Here is a 22,945-nt window from a genome sequence, read left to right as displayed (position 1 = left end):
TAGGTAAACTCTGGAACAGCCTTCCTCTGTCTGTGTGTCCTGCCTATGACTTGAATTCTTCCAAGAGGGGAGTGTCAAGACACCTCCAAATGGCTGTGGTCTCTCTATTTCAAAACCTTCAACCAAACACTTTGTAGGAGCAGCGTCATTGCAGGCTTTTTTGTTTCTGGATATTTTTTTGTGTGTGCCCGTGAGCTGCTGCCTCCTCTGTCAAAAATAAGTGTATCTATCTATATCTATCTATCTCAGGGGTGTTGATTTTTTTTATTTAGATCGGTTTTTAATATTTTTTTTAATGAAAAAAATTAAATGAATGTAAACCTCTATATTCTCTAGATCAATTTAAAACACATGTTGGAGTATTCTTGTATCATATTCCATCACCACGTCTAACCTGGTTGGCTGTTTGAGCCAGCCCCAGGACTGACCTGCTGCAGCCAGCCAGCCACGGCCAGCACTGCACCACAACTCTGTCCAGTCTCTTAACACTCTAACCAGATCATGTTATGTTTTGGACGTCTTGACTGAAATTGCACAAAGAAAAATGACAGCAGCTTCAAGTGAAAGTATCAGAGAAGGTTGTGGATGATCCATATATGTATTTGTGGTGATTCTCTGAAAAATAGCGGTATATATTACAAACATTTCCTTTACTGACACTTCCTATTTTTGGTGTTTTTTGTTCCTTTTAATAACTTTTATTTAGTTCATTTGAGTGTTTGGAGGCCTCACTTGTTGTGCAAACTAATGCTACCCATAACATGACCATGACAGTTGAGTAAAGATTGGTATTATTAACACACCGATATCTCATTTCCCACTTCACCATCTGCTCCTCTGTCGTCATGTGTGTCTTCTGACCTTCAGCCCTCCCAGAAAACCACAGGAAAGATTGGAGAGATCAAAACAGTGTGAAAATAGCCATGAAATGCGTGTGCTACCTCGCCCGGCTGTGGGTGGCGGAGTAGCCCACGGTGAAGCAGCAGTCAGCACCCACGGCTCATCACAACTAAGATCCAGCAGGAGTGTTCACACTCTTACACAAGCCTTGGTTGGGAAGAGCCCATCACCCCGGGACAGGGTCAGCGTGACAGCCGGGTTAGCACAGTTTACCTTCCCCAGGTTTCCCCAGGTACCCATTTATTGACTAACCCGAAAGGGAGGATGAACAGCTGGGTGGGCTGCACGCTGACTGCCTGGGCCGGTATTCAGTCCCAGGCCCAAAGATTCATAGCTAGGCATTATAACCACTAGACCATGGAGATGTAAAAAAAAAGATCCAAGGGGTGAGAAACTTGCCATATGAGGACAGACTTCAGCATCTAATGCAGCCAATGTCAACAAGATGAGAAAACAGTTACAACAAGCACATGAACTGAAGGTGTACCCCTGCACACATTCTAAATGTTTTGGCTCATGGTTTGGAAACTGGCAACATAAAAGAACATGTGTTTTTTGTTGTAAAATACTTTTGAAACCATCACTATGCCTTGGCTAGATACCGAAAGGGGGTCACTGTCTTGTTCTGCCCCAGGACACTAGATAAACCATGTGTGGCTGATTGAATATATATATATATATATATATATATATATATATATATATATATATATATATATATATATATATATATATATATATATATATATATATATATATATATATATATATATATATATATATATATATATATATATATATATATATATATATATATATATATATATATATATATATATATATATATATATATATATATATATATATATATATATATATATATATATATATATATATATATATATATATATATATATATATATATATATATATATATATATATATATATCTATATATATATATATTCTATTTAGCGAGAATTATGTGGATGAACGAGGTCGCGCTAACTGAATTCGCACTAATTGAATAAAGTAATCAATATGAAAAAAGTTATTTGGTGCACACATGGGTCTGACTTTTGGGTTTGATAATTACTCAAAATACACAGTCATCAGTTATTGAGCCATGATGGTGACTCTTGTGGCCCAAGGTGGTGGCGGCGGCAGCAAGTGGGTGTGACAAGAGTTTGGCCCCAGCAAAGGTTCGGCGGGCAGGGTGTGGGCGTGTGTGGGCGGTGTGCCCGGCCAGGCCGACATCACACTTGTTATTATCGAGCATGTTACGGTGACGGTTGCCACTCAGTCAATTGTGACACCTTGCCTCATCTGCCCCGCCGTGGCAGGTAATAGTGACGCCCTGCGGGGCCGATGCTTCGAAGCTCACGCCCGTGGCAACGCCCCGAGGATGGCGGTGGAGGCGGCGGCGGGGCCAGGACACGGAGTGTGACAGTGGCTGCTGTGGCACCACACGGGCAGTGAGCTGTGCACCGCCCCCAGCAGGAGGCGGCAGGTGAGGCGGGCAGCCTCCGAGGGGGGCCATGGGGGGTAGGACGACGTTACGGAGCATGAGAGACTGGGACCGTGTGGGAAGTGGTGGCGGGGGGCTGTGTTGTGGTGTGAGGCAGGCCACCCAGGCCACCGCGCATCATGGCGGCTTGGCGCAATTTTCAAAATTCAGTCGTGGTAGCTGCTCGCGCTAACTGAGGCTTTCGTGCTAATTAATTTTTTTTCTTGGTAGATGGTGGCTCGCGCTAATTGCGGTTCGCGCTTATTTATCCCGGGCTAAGTGGGGCTCTACTGTATATATACATATATATATATATATATCTATATCTATATCTATATATATATATCTATATATATATATTTATATATATATAGATCTATATATATATAAAACTATCACTGTAATATGAGTATGTTTTCTTGATCCATTTAATTTGTCAGATGTCTGCAGGATATTACCAAGCTGAAGTATATTGAGATACCATGCTTCTAAGAACACAACAAAATTTTAGAAGCAGTAAAGCTTTTCTTCGCTGAGTGTCGGGAGCAGCCAGCCAGAGACAGCTACTTCAGGGACATCCAAAACTTTAACAGGTATGCACGGACACCTTCACTTTTCTTATTTTCTTTTAATTTTTTCCTTTGCCTCCCCTTTCTCAGCCTGCCTGCTTCAGCCCCCTGAAGCTGTGAGTGGCTCAGGAATGGGTAAATGTAAACTACTGTATTTGACAGCTTATAAGATGCACAGGCTTATAAGACGCACCCCCAATTTTGGCAGGAATTTGAAAAAACAAGTGTTAATAGCACAAAAAACTGTGCTAGATCGGCATCGCATGATCCTCCAACACCCCCCCAACAATTTATATTATGCAACTAGGGGTCTAAAATGGAAAATGCTGAAAAGTAAAGATGGCGCCACTATAAACACTTGCCTGCGCCACAAGGGGCTGGGGCCGACCATCAGGCCCTACTATGAAGGCCTACCGGCGCCACAGGCCAAGATGTAAAAAAAAAAAAAAAACCCCCAGCTGACTTTGTCTATTATGCCATGTTGTAGGGTTCATCAGGGCTAATAAATGTTATTATACAATGTCATGTCTGCAATGCATGGGTAAGCCAGGAAAACAACTTGAAGAGAACAATAACAACAACAAGATGAACAATCTGTTGATCGGCGTCTGCGACGCCAATAAAAATGTAATAAAAGGGTTTGAACCACGAGTGTCAGGTGAAGATTTTTCGCCCGACATTCGTATCCCTCCCCACAATCAGGTCATTATTAAAGTTTCACATGTATTCAGATCCTTATCAAATCCTAATACTTTACATTTAACCCTTTCATTACTAAGCGCTCGCAATGAAACTACCCCCTCAGGCACGCTTGGGCACCCCAGCGGGGGAAGGGGATCTCTTTTAACTGCTGTATCTCAAAAACTATTCATCACAGCTACAAAACAAAAACACCATTGGAAGAAGGAGGCCAAGATCTATAAGATTTGGTTATGTAAGCCTCTCCTGCGAACGTACAGGCAAGTCCAGGTTTTTTTTTTTGCTGTGAGTGTGACTGGCGTTCGCAGCGAGCTTTTAGCACCACCAGCAAGTGACGCTAGTGCTCGCTCTTTTAACCGCTGTATCTCAAAAACTATTCATCACAGCTAAAAAACAAAAACACCATTGGAAAGAGGAGGCCAAGATCTATAAGATTCGGTAATGTAAGCCTCTCCTGCGAAACTACAGGCACATTCAGGGGGTGTTGCCTGTGAAGACGTACATTTATACGTGCGCAACGGTCAGCCGTAAGGCAACTACTGTAGATCTCTTGATGATGGGCTTGTTTACTCCTATCAGCTAAATACATACATATTAGTAAAGGGTTTAGCCGTCGTCATCACTGTCACCAGAATGTAATTGTACGATAATCACTGGACAAGCAATATGCCACACACCTGCATTATCAATCGCTCTAGATTTAACAGGGTCCTCTGTGGACACCGTAACCATAGACCTGGTTGTAGCAGGTACCTCCCCTGGTCCACATGCACTAGTATGATCAGCAGGCTGACCACTTTGATCAGAGGATGTTGACTGCAGAGGTGCAGCTTCTGAAGACGAGTGGTCATTTTCTTGATGGATCTCTTATCTAAAAGCGAAATGAGTATACACTCAAATGGGGACTGTCTTCACACTTCACAGGAGACCTGACTAAGTGACGTTGAAGAAACACACTGAACATGTGGGCCACAACCATTTGAAGGCTTACCAGTTGCAGTTTTCCTCTTCCTTGGAACAATAAAACCGTCTAAACTCTGGCAGGTCTTTGCGGCAGCCTTTCGCTCGCTTTCTCGCTGCTCAGGACGTCCCATTTTACTACTAAATGTTCTACTCCTGGTACTGAATTTGAGGGATCTGGATGTGGTAATGTGTAGTTGTAACCATCCCAGTTGGCCAGGAACCATCTATTCATGTACATAGGTGCTAGTGCTGACCCAGATCCAGCATCTATTCATTTTATAACCCTAGCTTGGATCTTTGACGCATAAAAATTTGACGCAATTCTGAAAGATATTTTTTTTGGCGAATTTTTTAAAGTTTTTTAATGCGATTCGCGTCAGAAGCTCAGCTGTCAACAATTCCGTTTTGACTTGAAAAATGTTGTGGTGTGTGAAAGGGTTAATGTCTCCTAATTGTGGGATTTCAGCGTATTGGTCGTCCGCAGCGGTGTGTGGCGGGACGGCGTGGATCAGGTCAGAGAGAGAGAGAGAAAGAATTGATGATTGAGTTTTGGTCCCGGTCCTATTATATTTACCCTCCTCACAATATCTATCTAGGCTGCTGAAATGTGTCAGACACACATGCATAAGTTTGTTTCTATGCTTTAGGCTGCTGCGTGGAGCCAGTGTGAGTGTGTTGAGTGTGTGTGTCTAATTGGCTTTCTGGATTCATTTTCTCTGCTAAGCTTCTGCTTTGATATTGATACAGGTACTGATTGATTTATGATTGTTGTGTTGAAGAAGAAGAAGAATCAAAAAACAAAAAAAATCAACAAAAAAAGTTTAGGTCGAAAAATAAAATATTCAATCATAATATCTAGAGAGAGAGAGAGAGAGAGAGAGAGAGAGAGAGAGAGAGATCACTCAGGCACTCAGTCTCAGCCTCACTCGTGTGAGGAAGAAATGAGGGACACCATGAGCGACTGGCTAGTATTGGTACCGGTACCGAACGGTCTGGTACCGGTTTCATACCGTATAGCCGGTACCGTTAGTACCGGTTCTGGTACTGGTACCCCTATTGTTGAGTAGCGTGGCAGCGTGGGTACTGTATTGTTGTTCAAGTGGCGCGCGGGAAGAACTGAGCTCAGCTGTGTTGCCGCGGGAGCAACTGGCTAGTATTGGTACCAGTACCGAGCAGTCTGGTACCGGTACTGAACCGTATAGCTGGTACCGATAGTACCAGTACTGGTACTGGTACCAGCCCACCCCTATTGTTGAGCAACGTGGCAGCATGGGTACTGTATTGTTGTTCAAGTGGCGTGTGAGAAGAACTGAGCTCAGCTGTGTGGCCGCCGTGCTGTGCGAGTCCAGTTGCGTGAGACATCTGGTGGCCACTCCGTAAAATATCGCGTATAAGCGAAAAAACGTGTGAATTAAACATTGATTTGGATTTTGGACCCCGCGTTATTTAAAAAACGCTTAAACCAAACTCTCGTAAATCGAGAGTTACCTGTACTAGGTCTAGGCGGACCTTGGTGCTGCTCTGCGGGGGGGTTACGAGTAACCTAGCTAACCCCCCCAGCCTACGGGCCTGTAGCCTACTAATTTTAAGTTGCTGACTGCTTATATCTGGACAAAATATGATGCTGTTTATTATGGAGATAGTATTTTTCACCAGAAATCATTAAATGACTGCGTTTTCAATTGCCTGTTGTGCATTTGCTGCCGCAGATGCAAAATATCTCGCAGAGAGGTTCAGCTTGCTCACTGTTTCTATATTTCACTCACCACTTACAAATGCCACAAGTGGACAAGCTAGAACGAAACCTGGCAATTTAATGTTTTCCTGCTGTACATTCCCCCAGTGTGCATACGTATTGATCAGCAGAGCTACTTATTTCTGCAAGGAGGTATTTCTCGCAACACTGACGACCTCATATTGTGGACCGCCACCACCAAGTCCTGTCCAGCACTGCGTTACGTATTTCCGCTGCCCCAAACTGCATGCCTAATAAATTTAAACTAATCAAACCTAATTTAACATATGCCATTTGTTCTGTTAAACTGTAGTGGGTGCATTTATCAGTGAACCACAAAACCAGTCCATAAAACTACGTTTGTCAAGGGTCGTCCTGAAGTACATGTAAAATATGCGTCATAATGTCCCTCCCTGCTTCCTCCACCTGCAGCAAGCAGCAGCTTTCAGTCATGGCAGCCTAGAGAAATTTTAGGCTGGTGTCACACTATGTGGTGCCGCCGTTGCAGCGTTGCCGCATTTCCTGTACCATGTCACACTGTGTGGCAAAGCCGCACAGTGTGACAGTGGAACACATGCATGCATGCTGAGAAACTTGGATAGCCTGACCCATCAAATAACCCTCTCGATGTGTATTCTTACAGCAGCCACCACTTTCATGTCTAGGACATCTGCTGGTAACTGCTATTTTTTATAACTTTCACAGGGCTTACTAATTTGCAGCCCCTTGCAACCAATTCAGTTTTTTATTCTTTAAACCCAATATAAATATTACAGGTCATTCTGCTCTCCTTTCCTACACACACTGAATAAATAAATCCACGTCAAACATTTTGTCAAGAGCGGTAGCGGGGGAGCGTTGTGTGGCGTTGCCGGACAGTGTGACCACATGCATAGAACTGTGTGTGTTCTCTCGTCACATTCTGTGTGATGTGGCAGTTCAGCGTTGCCTCAGCATGCTGTGGCATTGCCCGGCGGATGCAGAAACACTGCTGCAATAGTGTGACACCTCTCATTTGTTTGTGTGTGTTTATGTAATCCAGCGCTTGACCCTGACGGCCTCCATATAGCCCGTGTCCCCACATGTGAGGTGGCGACAAAAAAAATAAATAAATAAATAAAAATAAAAATAAAATAAATAAATAAATAATAAAAAAAACCCATCATGTCAGCATTAAAAAAACTTTCAGATTTTGGAGGTTTTTGGATTTTGGAATTTTGGACAAAGGATTCTCAACCTGTATTATCCATATATTGTTTGTGTTTATCAATCAAACAAAGTTAAACAGCTTTATGAAGAAGGTCTGGCTTACCTCAATGATCCCTGTCTACCAAGGAAACGTAGCGTGTCTTCCGCGTGTTGTCAGGTTTGGTGTACAACCGTCAACTAGCTTGTTTAGGTACAAGCATTAAGTCACTTAATTTTCTTCCTGATTGGTGTCATTTTATATGAATTAATGGTGAGTACAGTAAACCCTCGATATAATGGACTACCGTATTTGCCGGCTTATAAGATGCACTTTTTTCCAGAAAAAAGACCCAGAGTGTCACCCTGCGTCTTTTAAGGTGAAGGTTCAGTTTTTGTTACCATTCTTAAGCCTCAAACTTTTGTAACCTACACAAATAACGATGGAAAATTAAAAGTTAGCGTTAAGAGTGTTATTCATTGATGTTTCTTTGTTTTTTGCTGTAGTTATCGGTCAGAAACTATGAAAAAATGCAATGTGGTGAATACGATAGTTTGGCAGCACTGCGCTCAGCCAGTGGCATCAGTGTTTACTGATCCCTTGAAAGGCAAGAACGCCGCACTGGTCATCTTCCACCCCGCCATCCAGTATTAGTGAATTCTCGTCTCTCCCCTATGTGTTAATACTCATGTGTATATCCATGTACATCCAGTATATTATTAATTAATTTGAGTGTTTGCTGGGCCCTTGGAAGGCCCGTTTGTGGCTGTTCCCGGCAGTACACCTGCACAAACTTTATACCCGTTACCACTCTGCCACTGTTGCAGTCTCCGCCATGTTTGTTTACTCCTCAAAGCAGTAGCCTCGAGTCTCTAAGAAGGACCAGTTCTGGTAGGTCCCAGTAAGTATAAAGCATTTTAAATGTAAAATATTGGGATTTAGGGCAGCTTTCACGGTTGCTTTTGTTTGTTTTGGTCGTTACCAATGAGTGGCGATTGCTGCTATAGTATTTCCACATGAAACTGGCTGACGGGGTAGTGGCAGCTGCGGGGTTAGCCTAGCCCCGCACCTTGCCACACACTCAACACCTCTCACTTCCTTTGCAGCCGCCACTACCCCATCGGCCAGTTTCACGTTGAAATACTATAGCGGCGATCGCCGCCATTGGTAACGGTGAACACAAACAAAAGTGACTGTGAAAGCGCCACTTAGTAAGGATCAGAATACATGTGAAACTTTAAAAATGACCTGTTAGTGGTTAGGGCAACGAATGTCAGGCAAAAAATCTTCACCAAAAACTCGTAGTTTAAACCCGTTTATTTATTTATTTTTCAAATGACAGCCCAAGTTGAGGGTGTGTCTTATAAGCCATCAAATACGGTAATTGGGGGAAACTTAGTCCGTTAATGCCGGAAGTCCATTATAAGAGGCGAAAATGAAAAAAAAAAGTAAAATAATACAGGTAACTCGATTTACGCGAGTATTGTGTCCTTGAAGAGGTCGCGTAAATCAAAAACAATGTAAATCAAACAAGAGGTAGGTTTCTATCGAAAAATAAATATTCACTTCATTCAGTGAAGAGAGAGAGAGAGAGAGAGAGAGAGAGAGAGAGAGAGAGAGAATATCCATATCACTGAGATATCCACTCAGGCACTCAGTCTCAGCCTCACTCATGTGAGGAAGAAATGAGGGACACCACGAGCGACTGGCTAGTATTGGTACCGGTACCGAGCAGTCTGGTGCCGGTACCGTACCGTATAGCTGATACTGTTAGTACTGGTACTGGTACCAGTACTTGCCCACCCCAATTGTTGAGTAGCGTGGCAGCGTGGGTACTGTATTGTTGTTCAAGTGATGGGCGGGAAGAACTGAGCTCAGCTGTGTGGCCGTGGCGCCGTGTGAGTCCAGTTGCATGAGACATCTGGTGGCCACTCCATAAAATATCATGTATAAGTGAAAAAACGTGAAAAATAAACATTTATTTGGATTTTGGACCCCGCGTTATTTAAAAAACGCGTAAACCAAACTCACGTAAATCGAGAGTTACCTGTACTGACAAACGTAATAAATGTAGGTATATATTTTTGTTTTTATTGTGTATGTTGTGTACACGTCTGTATAGCCGCACAGCACACTTGGCGATGGACTGTGAGGCACTGAGGCTGCCAGGTTGGCAGTAAGGCCCTGCAGGGGGCTGTATTGTTTTGGGAATGGGTAAAATTTTACAATGCGCCAATCTCGCACTGGCAGATGAAACTTTTTTGGGGGCAGCTTTTGGGGTGTTATGAAATAATACAGTCATCCCCCGCCGTTCGCGGGTATTTCGTTCCATGACTTCGGCGCGATGCGAAAAAACCGCGACGGGACTATATAAACCCTATGGAAAATATGCATTTGGGGAAGTCACCTGACACGTCCATATAAAACATTTTTTTTTTTTTTTTTTTAATGAAATGATGAGACAAGACCTGGTTAACAAAATGTAATCAATCAACACTCACCCTGGGGGTTTAAAAATAATAGCACAGAAAAGAAAAAAGTAAAATAGCCCAATTAATAAGCCTAGCTGGCAACACTGCAGCGGCGCGTGAATTTTTTTTTTTTTTTTTTAGATAATGTTGCTATGAGAAAATCTCGACCAATAGCAGTTGAGTCTGAGTGACTGCAGGAGGAAGGATGGCATGACGTCGTCAACTCGTGCCTCCTCTCTCTCCAACCCCTACTCCCATCTCCCCCTCCCTCCTCCCTCCTCTCTCTCCTCCTCTCCCTCCTCTCTCCCTCCCTCCCTCTCCCTCCTCTCCTCCCCTCTCTCTCCTCCCTCCCCCTCCTCCCTCCTCCCCCTCCCTCTCCTCCTCCTTCCCTCTCCCCTCCCCCTCTCCCTCTCCTCCCTCCTCTCTTCCTCCCTCCTGCCTCCCCTCCCCTCCTCTCCTCCTCCACTCCCTCTCTCCCCCCCTCCCTCCCTCCCTCTCCTCCCTCCTCCTCTCCCCCTCCCTCCCCCTCTCCTCTCCCTCCCCTCTCTCCTCCTCCTCCTCCCTCCTCTCCTCCCCTCCCTCCTCCTCTCCTCCTGCCTCCCTCCTCTCTCTCCTCCTCTCTCTCCCTCCTCCCCTCCCTCCTCTCCTCTCCCTCCCTCCCTCCTCTCCTCTCTCTCCCTCCCTCCCTCCCTCCCCTCCCCTCCTCCTCCCTCCTCTCCCTCCCCCTCCTCTCCTCCTCCCTCCCTCCCTCTCCCTCCTCCCCTCCCTCCTCTCCTCCTCTCCCTCCCTCCCCTCTCTCCCTCTCCCTCCCTCTCTCTCCCTCTTTTGTTTCCTCTCCCTCTCTCTCTCCCTCTCTCTCTCTCCCTCTCTCTCTCCTCCTCCCCTCCTCCTCTCTCTCCCTCCTCTCCTCCTCCCTCCCTCTCCCTCCTCCCTCTCTCCTCTCCTCCCTCCTCCTCTCTCCTGCCTCCTCCCTCTCCTCCCCTCCCTCCCTCCCTCCCTCTCCTTCCCCCCTCCCCCTCCTCTCTCTCTCCCTCTCTCCCTCTCTCCCTCCCCCTTCCTCCTCCTCCCCCCTCCCCCCTCCCTCCCCTCCTCCCTCTCCTCCCCTCCTCTCCCTCCTCTCCCCTCTCCTCCTCTCTTCCTCTCTCCCCCCCCCCCCTCCCCTCCCTCCCCCCCTCCTCCTCTCCCTCCCTCCTCCTCCTCTCCCCTCCCTTCCCTTTCTCTCCCTCTCCCTTCCCCTCTCTTCCTCTCTCCTCCTCTCCCCTACCTCCCTCTCTCTCTTCTCCCCTCCTCTCTCTCCTCCGGGCCCTCCTAATTAGCTTCCATGCATCCTCGTATCCTGGCCCTCTATAAGCGGGGCGGGTCACAATTAGTTGATCATGAATACGCGAACCCGTGATGGGTGAGACCAAGAATCTATGGGGTGACTGTAATCTGATAACTGTTTCTGTCATAAATCATTAAATGAGTGACTTTTCAATGCCTGTTGCACATCCGCCGCAGCCCACACCTGCAGGCGCAAAATAACTTGCAGAGAGAGATGTTCTACATGATTACAGTTTCTACATTTCATTCACTGCTCACAAAGATCACAAGTGGACACACTAGAACAAAACCAGGCAAATTAATGTTTTCCCGCCATGTATTCCCCCAGTGTACATGTGTGGTGGACAGCAGAGCGACTTATTTGTCTGAGGAGGTATTTCTCACAACACCTGCCCATGAATTGGACTACACACGGTGCTGCCATGTCCCGTCCCATGCTGCATATTTCCACGCCCCACACTGCGTGAAGAATAAATTTACTAACCAAACCTAGCCTAACCTACCTAACTAGGGGCTTAGCCCCCCTCGACCCCCTTAAGCTGTGTCAGTGCTGACACTCACAAACACTTGGCTATTTATCATTACATTTACGCCCTGGATTGATGCATAAGACTTTCTTGTGGTATAAATACGTTCATCATTTGAATGGAAACCACACGAAGGAAAATATTACATCACGTGGGCTGAAAAAGACCACGGTAACCGAAGGATGGGGCTGCAGATAAAGGGAGGAGGGCAAGGTGGCTAGCAGACGCTATTATAGTTACCAGAAGCAGGTGATTCAAAAACTATTCCCGGTCGGTCCCCGTAGATTTCTGACCCTCTGACCCTGTCCGTTATATCTGAAATCCGTTTTAAGCAGGTCCGTTATATCGAGGGTTTACTGTAATTCTGTTATACACTGTTACTTTAGAAAAGAGTTCCCGTTGTTGCTGGAAAAGCGATCACCACCTTGTTTACGTTTGCGGAGAGGTTTCCAGTTTAATTTACGTGCCATTGCTGCACTAAAACTTCACTAGCCAGTGACTCAAAGCTGAACCGTAACCTTATAAGACGCTGGGTGATTTTTAGGGACATTTTTTTGGAAAAAAGAGTGCGTCTTACAAGCCGTCAAATATGGTAAATATGAGACTAGCAAAACCTCTCATAACCATACAGCCGTTAGTATTTTCATTTTCGCTTGAGTATAGTCATACCTTGGTTTACGAGCTTAGTTCATTCTGGAATTTTGCTTGCAAATCAAAAAAGCTCGTAAACCAAAACAAACACACACTGCAGTGCTGAAAACACAGTCATGCACCTTGGGAGGGGATATCCAGCATACCAATACCACATGGGAAACACTCCACTATCCACCACAGAGGCAGAGAAAGACCTGGGATTATGTTACCAGGCTACCAGTGAAGGCGAAATCCATGCCAATCGCAGCAGACGGGTTAACAAGCCACACACAACATCGCAAAATATAACATTTCCACAAAGAGGAAATACATGTTTAATGAATATTCTGAAATGTCCACCCACAAATGCTCCCACAAAAACTTGTTTCCCCAAAATTTGTGGATGTAGGAACCAGCTGTGATGCATGCCTGTTTCCAGATGACAAAAAGAAATATAAAATAAATACAAGCTGAGGAAGACTGTAAAAGGTTGATAGGATTTATGAATTTATGAGTGGAGCCTGAACTGTGAACTTGAATTTAACCCATCTGCTGTGATTGGCATGGATTTGGCTTTTTCTGGTAGCCTGGTAACATATAATCCCAGGTCTTTCTCTGCCTCTGTGGTGGATAGCGGAGTGTTTCCCATGTGGTATTGGTATGATGGATTTCCCCTCCCAAGATGCATGACTTTACATTTTTTTTTCATTAACCTGGTAGCAGCGACGGGCTAAATTTGTGGCTTTACCGTGTAGGACCGATGGGCCAAATTTGTGCCATGATATAAACCCCCCAAAATAGATGATACATAATCAGATCACAAATGCTTTAATATATATTATGAAATGGTTTGTGTGAGGGGTGATTTTTTCTCGTTTTTCTCACTTGGTGGGACCATTAACCCGTGGGCTTTGGCTATGGGAAAGCCGAGAAGTAGCCGAGAAACGGCAAAATTACACTGGATTTTGAGACCAAGAAAAGAGCATGGAACGTACATCAGAGTACTCTTCTCATAACCATAGAACTGTTAAAAATATTTACTTTTACTCAAACTCCATTCTTTTTGGGTGGTGTTTGTTACAAAATAAACAGTCTCGTGACGCGTGGCATCTAGCCCAGAGTCACTTGTTGTCTACTTTAGAGAATTTGACAAGTGATTACTGTGTGGATAGCTAATTCAGTCTGCCATGACCTTACAGCACCACCTATGACAAAAAAAGCCCATCTCAAGATCACTCACCCACCACTAGGACCCAGGGCACGTATGGTGGGTTGCTGTATGCCACCACCGCCTACAATTACCTCGAATTAGGGGTTTTATGGTGAGCCCTTTTTAGGGTCCACCGTACCACAGCCATGACTCATGAAAGCCCTGAAAAGGGTCTGCCGACGTTCTTGGGTTAAGAAACATGATCCCCGCTTCTACCGGGTTAAATTGTAGCAGCCACTTTTTCTTCCATTCCTGTAGCTTGGTGATGTCTTGTGGTAGGAAATTTGCAGTCAAGGAATTAATGCAGGAAAATGCAAGTTATCGGAAATGAGTGATAGTGCTTAATCGAGTCAATTTTTATGCAGGTGCTACATTTCTAAGGTGCCAATGCTATTTCTCAGTGGAACATACCATAGCCTTAGGGTGCACTGACTGTGATATATGTCACTCCCTGCTGAAGTGAGGCAAGTGACATGCTCAAGAAAACAAGAAAATTACAGTTCAAGTTGTGTGTTTCTGCACTTTTCCCAGACATACAGTAGGTGTGAAAAAAATTGACCATAATGCCAAAATAATCTTCCTTCATCTGTATTTCCTCCTGCCTACGACTTGAACTCTTTCAAGAGGAGAGTATCAGGACACCTCTCCTCCTGAAGTTGACCTGTTTTGGCCACTTTTTTTTTTTTTTTTTTTTTTCAGTTGAGGGAAAAAAAAACCTGATGAAAAAAAAAGCCCGCTACTCACTGCTTCCACAAAGAGTCAAGAGGAGTGGCCGAAAGATAGGTCAATTCCAGGAGGAGAGGTGTCCTGATACCCTCCTCTTGAAAGAGTACAAGTTGTAGGCAGGAGGAAATACAGATGAAGGAAGATTGTTCCAGAGTTTACCAGCGTGAGGGATGATAGAGTGAAGATGCTGGTTAACTTGTGCATAAGGGATTTGGACAGCAAAGGGATGAACTTGAAGAGAAAGTCATGTGTGGTGAGACTGCGGGAGGGGGGGAGGCATGCAGTTAGCAAGTTCAGAAGAGCAGTCAGCATGAAAATATCGATAGAAGATAGAAAGAGAGGCAAAATGGCGGCGGAATTTAAGAGGTAGAAGACTATCAGTAAGAGGAGGAGAGCTGATGAAATGAAGAGCCTTAGACTCCACTCTGTCCAGGGGAGCTGTGTGAGTGGAGCCCCCCCACACGTGAGATGCATACTCCATACGAGGGCAGACAAGGCCCCTGTATATGGATAGCAACTGTGCGGGGGAGAAGAACTGGCGGAGACGATACAGAACGCCCAACCTCAAGGAAGCTGATTTAGTGAGAAAGGAGATGTGAAGTTTCCAGTTGAGATTTTGAGCTAAGGATAGACCGAGGATGTTTAGTGTTGAAGAAGGTGACAGCTGAGTGTTGTCATAGAGTAGGGGATAGATGTCTGCAGTGGCGGTCCTGGCATTTCTGGCGCCCTACGTGAGAACATACAAAGGTGCTCCCCCCCCCATGCGGAAAGAATGAACCTGTAATGCCTATACCATTTTTACTTTAAGGCACACATTGAGACCATAGGAGATCTTTAAAATAAAACGCAAATTAAGTACCCCTTCATTTATTGTTCTGTGATTCAGGGATGAATAAAGTCTCTTTGCAACAGAAACCTCAAGTAAATCTTATCATTTATGAATGTGATTCCAAAATATATTGCAAACAAAATATATATAAAAATATGCTGAACACAAAATACATCACACAATCTAGCTATATAAAGAAATACTATTGCCAACTAGCAAATGGCAAAATAAACAAAATGACTTAGAAGCTTTAAGAGTAGCAGTTTTATTATTAAAACCTAATCCTCCTGACTTTCCTTGAGGCAAAATCATCAATGATGTCATCATAAGAAATCTTCTCAGATGCGACATGATTAATACTAATGACAGACAGGCCACTGAGGAAGTCTGGCATCATGGTGGACCTCAGTAAGTTTTTATTAGCTTGAGCTTGGAAAAACTCCTCTCTGCCCCAGCCACTGTCACTGGCAAGGTAACAGCAACTCTGAGGGCGAGCGACCCAGAGGTTAGGATAGATATCTGTGAGCTGCTTTTCATGGATGAAAGTCAGCAGCTCAAGTGCTGGCAGTTCAGGCTAATTCTTTTGCTCCTGTGCCAACTCTTTTCCATCTACACCAGACTGTCCTCCATAACTTAAGATGTTAGCGATCGAGGGTTACTGATTGCTTCATCAGCTCCTCATTTGACAAGTTTTGAAAGCTTGTGAGCACACCAAACCTGTCTCTCACTTCCCTCAAGGTCTGCCTTCTTTTCTGCAGTGATGAGATAGCACCATCCACTACCACATTGAAGAAGGTCACCTCCAATTTTTTAAGAGCATCATTGATGGGCTCATCATGGGACTCATAGGAGAAGTGTTGCTTCATGGATCTTAACCTTTATTTCTGGGGAACAACAGCCTCCACATTCATGTCATTGCACATGTCCATGGCTGAGATTTGTGCATCCACAAAACCTGTTGCTCTGTAAGTGCTGAGAGCTGTTTCAGTCTTTCTTAGCAGATTGACAGCCACATCGGACTGCATTGAGGAAGACTGGAGTAGTTTGCTGACTTGCTGGATGTGACTTAGGATGTCATACCACACCACAGTGCAGATTGCAAACGGTATGATCCTACCTCCTCTGCCAAAGACGGCCACAATCTTTACTATAGGGTCAGTGGTTTCACTCCTCACCTCAATGAGAGCCTTTCTCACTGATGCTGCTTGGTACCTTAACCCTTTCTTTGCGCGTGGTGCGAGACGCGACTATCCCCTCAGGCGCAGTCAGGCAGCCCAATGGGGGGTCTCTTTTAACCTCTGTATCTCAAAAACTATTCATCACAGCTAAAAACCAAAAACACCATTGGAAAGAGGAGGCCCAGATCTATAGGAGTCGGTTATGTATGTTTCTCCTGCAAATGTACATGCATGTTCAGGAGTGTTGAATGTGAACACTTACGTCAGAGCGTGCGCGATGATCAGCCATACTGAGGGAACTACAGACATCTCTCTTTGAGGTTCTGGCAAGGTAGTATTGCCAACTGCAATATTTACAACTATTTGCTCAAAGAATCAGTCAGGTGATAGGTGAAGCTATGCAAAAATGCCGCTATATTGGACAAGAACATCCACCAGTTACTCGTCTGTAGATTTTCCGCGCTGGGCTGATATGATTTTCCACCAAATTTAGTGGAGAACCCACTCAATTGGCAATCCTGTGTTGTGAGAAATATTGTTGGAACACTCATACGCGGGAGATTTGAGTGCGGCTGGAGCTCGCAGCGAGTGTTTAGCAAAACCAGCAAATACGCCTAACGCTCGCTGCGAGCGTTTAGTAATGAAAGGGTTAATGGCTCAATACTCTTTATCCTACTCTCCCACCTTGTCTCTGACCTTGATTTCAAAGTCAAGTTGACATGGCGCTTCAGGATACTCCATCTTCCATCTTTGTGTAGAGGCCGAGAACAGGGTGTACAGCTTCTGCAATTTGCCAAAATAATTAGTGGCATCTGTGGAGCTTTTAGCAGCATCAGCTACAGCCAGATTTAATGTGTGAGCACCACACGGTACATATAGAACCCGTGTCTTTTTTCTAACAGCCTGGCTTGAAGTCCTTTGTTTGTGCCCCTCATATTAGCCTCATTATCATATGATTGTCCTCTGCAGTCATCAAAGGGAATATTCAGGTGATTTAACCTCTTCAAAATTAAGGAAGACAAACTTTGGCCTGTGGATTCCTCTATCTCCAGGAACCCCATGAAATGCTCCTTTACTTGGGGTATATCCTCCAAAGAAACAAAGCTGATTATCATTGACATGTGTTCTGTATGACTAAGATCTGGGGTGCAGTCTAAAAGATGCATGAAACGGATGAAGGAAAATGGCGAAAAAAAGTGCCGGAGAAGAAAAAAAAACCCATCAGGAAAGACTCGCAAAACATCCATACGAATCTCGAAACTGATGCATCGTGTAATTGAATGTCACCTTCGAGTATCAGTCAAAAAAATAAAGGAAGACAACCCAAGACTGCTGAGTAACACGTCTGTGAGGACATCATTACGCCGCATCCACGACGACCTCCACCACCTCAGTTATGCAGCGCGACCCAAACCTGTGGTTTCTATCACCCAGCAAGGCAGGAGGCTTGCCTTTTGTGACAGCCTGAAGAACTGAGCCCTCGAACAGTGTCGTGGAGTGCTGTGGAGTGATGAGGCAAGACTTTCAGTAACAGCTGGCAGTCAAGGTCGCGTGTACCGATGCCCAGGCAGCGACCCGCTCGACCCCTGCTACACTGCACCGGCCATCAGGCTCCCTGATTCGTTGATGGTATGGGGCTGCTTCTCTTACCATGGTGTGGGAAGCATTGTAGTATTACCCAAGAACACCACAATGAATCAAGGGAACTACCTGAAACTTCTGTGTGATTATCTACCGGGATGCTCTGAGACGTCATGCTACAACCTTCGTGATGCAGGACGGTGCACCGAGCCACACGGCTAAATCTGTGAAGTAATGGCTTAAGGACTGCTGTCACAGTGCTGTGTGCCATTCTTTGAAGACTGGCCTGCTAATTCCACTTACTTAAACCCCATTGAGAATTTGTGGGCTATCATGAAAAGGGAGTTGAGGGGCCAAGACTGCTCAACGGTGCTCAAACTCCAAGCTGCGCCTTACCACCTTCGGACAAACTTTGCCCCACAGCATCTCATGGCCCTTGCAGACACCCTCCCTGCACATTTGGAGGAGTGCAGGAGGCGTAAAGGGAAGCGAACAAAGTAATAGTTGCAAGAAAAATAAATTTCTTTGGATGTAGCATCATGTTTATGTTACCCCACGTGGCGGGAAGCAGGCTGCAACAGTTTCAACGGCGAGCACTGTATGAGGCAGCCTAAATCCATTAAATTCACAATGCTGACACGTTCAGGAATCATGGAGGCCACAATTAACTTAATGTTAGCCATAATGTGTCTTCTTACCTGACAGTATATTAACTTTTGAAGTTTTGAGTGCACTGACGGTGACTGACCTTCCGTCTACTCTGGCCTGTGTTTGTTTACCAAATATTTGCCGCTCACGCCAAATTGTGGTATCACAGTTGACTGACCATGCTGTGTTGCCCCTTGCCACAACTGGCGGCCTGGGCGGCTGCCTATGCCGCCAATGCCCAGGACCGCCACTGGGTGTTTGGAAGATTGTGTTGATAGGTGGAGAAATTGGGTTTTGAGGCATTGAAGGACACAAGGTTCCTTTTCCCTTAATCGGAAATGATAGCAAGGTCTGAGGTTAAGCGTTCTGCAGCCTCCAGTCTGGAGTCATGTAATTCCTGTTGAGAAGGTCTTCTGTTGAAAGAAGTTGAATAATGCAGAGTGGAGTCATCAGCGTATGAGTGGAGAGGACAGTTTGTTAAAGAAAGAAGATCATTGATGAATAACAGGAAGAGAGTGGGTGATAGGACAGAGCCCTGTGGAACACCACTGTTGATAGGTTTAGGGGAAGAACAGTGACCATCTACCACCGCAGAGATAGAACGGCCGGAAAGGAAACTGGAGATAAAGGAACAGAGAGAAGGATAGAAACCATAAGAGGGTAGTTTAGAAAGCAAAGACTTGTGCCAGACTCTATCAAAAGCTTTCGATAGAGTGATAGCAGTGATTTGTGGGCTCTTTTTTCAATATTATGATTTATTATTTTTTATTATTATTATTATTATTATTATTATTATTATTATTATTATTATTATTATTATTATTATTATTTATTTATTTATTTATTTAATTTTTTTTTGCCTTTGAGCTGTTTCTTTTACTGTAAAAAAAAAAAATAAAAAAAAAAAATAATAATAATAAAAATGTCTTTGTGCTTACCCACCTATTGCCGATGTGAATTTGCAGCCAGCTGCTGAACCTGCAGAGAACTGAAGTCTAAGTTCATACCTGGTGAGTCAATAACTGACTGTATCCTAGCATATCGCGTGCCGGTGGAGCGCCGACGCGAGTTTCGTCAGGGAATGCTTGCAGCCTATGTCGATCTCAAGAAGGCATTTGACTCCGTGCATCACGAGGCATTGTGGGATCTTCTGTGACTCCGTGGGATTCATGCAAGGACTATTGGTCTGCTGACTGGCTTGTATTCTGGGACAGAGAGTGTTGTGAAGTGTGTGGGTGTGGGTGTGTGGGTGTGGGGGGGGGGCGGAGCTTGTCCAGCTTCTTTCCCGTGAATGCGGGAGTGAGGCAGGACTGTATCCTTGCCCCATCGCTTTTCAACACTTGTATGGACTGGGTGCTGGGCAGAGTCGTGGACCAGAGTCAATGCAGCAATACCATTGGTAATACCAGGGTCACTGACCTTGTTTTTGCTGATGATGCAGTAATCCTGGCGGAGTCGCTGGAGGTTTTGGTGATGGCTTTTGAGGCACTGCACAAGGAGGAGGCCTTGGGACTTGAGGTCTCCTGGGCCAAGACCAAGGTACAGGTGTTTGGAGGCTTGCTAGATGAAACAGTGCAGTCTGTTCATGCGTGTGGTGAAGACATTGGGATCTCAGAAAGTTTCACGTATCTTGGTAGCGTAGTTCATAACAACAGTGAGTCTGGCCAGGAAGTCTTACGGCAGATTGGCCTGGCCCACGGTGTTATGGACTCGCTCAGCACAAGTGTATGGCGTTGTTTGTACTTGTGCAGAAGGACAAAGATCCAGATCTTCAAGTCCCTTGTGCTCCCTGTCTCACTCTATGGCTGTGAGACATAGACACTAAATGGAGACTTGGAGAGGCGGGTTGATGCCTTTGGTAATAAATGTCTACGCAGAATCATGGGATCACTGTAATGACTTTGTGTCAAATCGGCGACTACTCCGTGAGACTGACTCGACATATATTACCTGCATAGTCCGTCAGTGCCAACTTCAGCTATACGGGCACGTGGCACGTTACCCTGAAGCTGATCCTGCTCATCAGGTTGTCTCTGTTAGAGACATTCCTGAGTGGAGGAGGCCAAGGGGATGGACGCCCACAGAGTTCGTGGCTTGAGCAAGTTGATAGATCCTGCCGGGAGGTACTCGGGTTGGAAAGGGGGTCTGCGTGGGGACTCGCCTGGAGGGACCCCCGGGCTTGGTGTTGTAGGGTGGGCGAGGCAACGTGCTCACCAGCGTATGCACCCTCTGATTGATTGATTTGAATTTTAGTTTGAAAAGTTGCCTCAGAATGCCTGAAGAGTTGGTCAATACGAGGCAAGTGACATCTCAAGATTGGCCCCCACATTGCTTACCTCACTTCAGCAAGGAGCAACACATATATGGGATTGATATATTTTTTTTTTTTTTCTTAATTGAATATTTCCTCTCATTGCAGCATGTTTCTTGGCTTTACGGAGTTGGATCGCCGGGAACCTAGGCTTTCAAGGAGAGTCATAAGGGACCGCATGGATCCATTCCAGGCGATGACAGACGGTGAATTCCTCTCATCTTACCGGCTCACCAAAGAGGCAACAAAAGGCCTCATTGAGTGGGTGAAGCCAAACCTTTCCCAAGTGGAGAACGGCACAGGTAAGGTCTGACTGTTAGAATTTGCTGACAGTCTTATTTGTGTGTTTTGATCAGTGTTGGAGGCAGACCACGGGCAGAAAAATGCAATTAACCTGTCCGCTGCGATTGACATGGATTTGGCCTTCACTGGTAGCCTGGTAACATATACTCCTAGGTCTTTCTCTGCCTCTGCTTTTCTCTTCACATCTCTTCTCTCACTAAATTAGCTTCCTAGAGGTTGGGCGTTCTGTATCGTCTCCGCCAGTTCATCTCCCCCGAACAGTTGGTATCCATATACAAGGGCCTTGTCCGCCCTCGTATGGAGTATGCATCTCACGTGTGGAGAGGCTCCACACACACAGTTCTCTTGGACAGACGGGAGTCTAAGGCTCTTTGTTTCCTCCTCTTTCTGACTGTCTCCTACCTCTTAAATTCCGCCGCTGCTTAAATTCGGCCACTCCTCTTTACTCTTTTGTATAGGAGCAGTGATTAGTGGGCTTATTTTCATTGTTTTCTTTTTTTTCCTTGAGCTATTTTCTTTACTGTGGAAAAAAAAAAATTCTGACTCTTTCTTCATTTCTTTGCTTTGCTTCACTCACATCTCCTCTCATCTCAACTCTCTCCTCTATGCTCATATTTTTCCTTACATATGTGTCTTTATATTTTTCTGTACTATTTGGTCCCACTCTGAGTTATAATTGTCTTGGCCACAATTTGTGACTTCAACTTCAGCGTAATTGGTCTATTTTTCCCTTCCTTATATTTTCCAAGCTTCGACACCTCCTCCACCTCCTCTGCCAACCTTCCGGCATTTTCATCCAAGTTTGTCAGTATTTCCTTCACTTTATTAATTTCATATTATCACACTGTTTTTCTTTTCTGCCAGTTCTCTAACCAAGTCTTCCTTATTTCTCATTGCCAGGACAACCTCACGCTCCACCTCCACTTTTCTTTCCCTTTCTTGTGTGTGTTTTGTTAAGAGAAAATGATGACACAGCCCAGTCCAGTGGTTGTCCTCTGACCCTCACATATATTTTACCGCAACCGTTAGATAAGTGCTGAAAAATTGGATTGAAAGTCATCTTTTTATATTTGAGTTACTCCACACTTTTTTCAACACCATAAATATGTCAAACTGTATATTTCTAGAATGGTAAGAAAATACTTATGGACATTCATGCATAGAGTTCAGGAATACAATAATAAAATCTTTCCTAAGTGAACTTGAGAAACAAAACGCAATTATTTGTATGACGTGTTAGATCAAATATATAGGAACCTACACTCACATTACTGGTGGACATACATTATCTACATCAAGTGTTACCCTGACATCACTAGCTCCACCTCTGCTGTCACTGTTATCACTAATACCACCCACATTATCTAAACCTACACTCACATTACTGATGGACACACATTATCTGTCATGCCATGGGAGTTTATTTTCTCTTTTTCTATTTTCCCACACGACCTCTGCGTGTATTGAAACACACGAAAAATTAATCAAGACAAGGTGAGGGTATTCGCCGGCTGCCTGGGATTGAACCCGTGACTAGCGTGATGGGAAAGCCACTCCCCACCGAGTCGGCCAAAGAGGTACCCCACTGGCTAAGTGAGTTATGGGAGGCTCGTTCGTCAGGCATAGTCGCCGCACTACACGACTTTC

General features: G+C 44.8%; 1 protein-coding gene across 1 annotated transcript in view; it reads left to right on the top strand.

Moving 5' to 3' along the window:
* Positions 1 to 22,945, top strand: part of LOC126998392 (uncharacterized) — a 162,937-nt gene that overhangs the window by 24,049 nt on the left and 115,943 nt on the right. The window lies entirely within an intron of this gene.

Source organism: Eriocheir sinensis, chromosome 2, assembly GCF_024679095.1.
Source record: "Eriocheir sinensis breed Jianghai 21 chromosome 2, ASM2467909v1, whole genome shotgun sequence".
Taxonomy (NCBI): domain Eukaryota; kingdom Metazoa; phylum Arthropoda; class Malacostraca; order Decapoda; family Varunidae; genus Eriocheir; species Eriocheir sinensis.
Note: the sequence above shows the minus strand (reverse complement) of the source record. Positions and strands in the feature narration are given on the sequence as shown.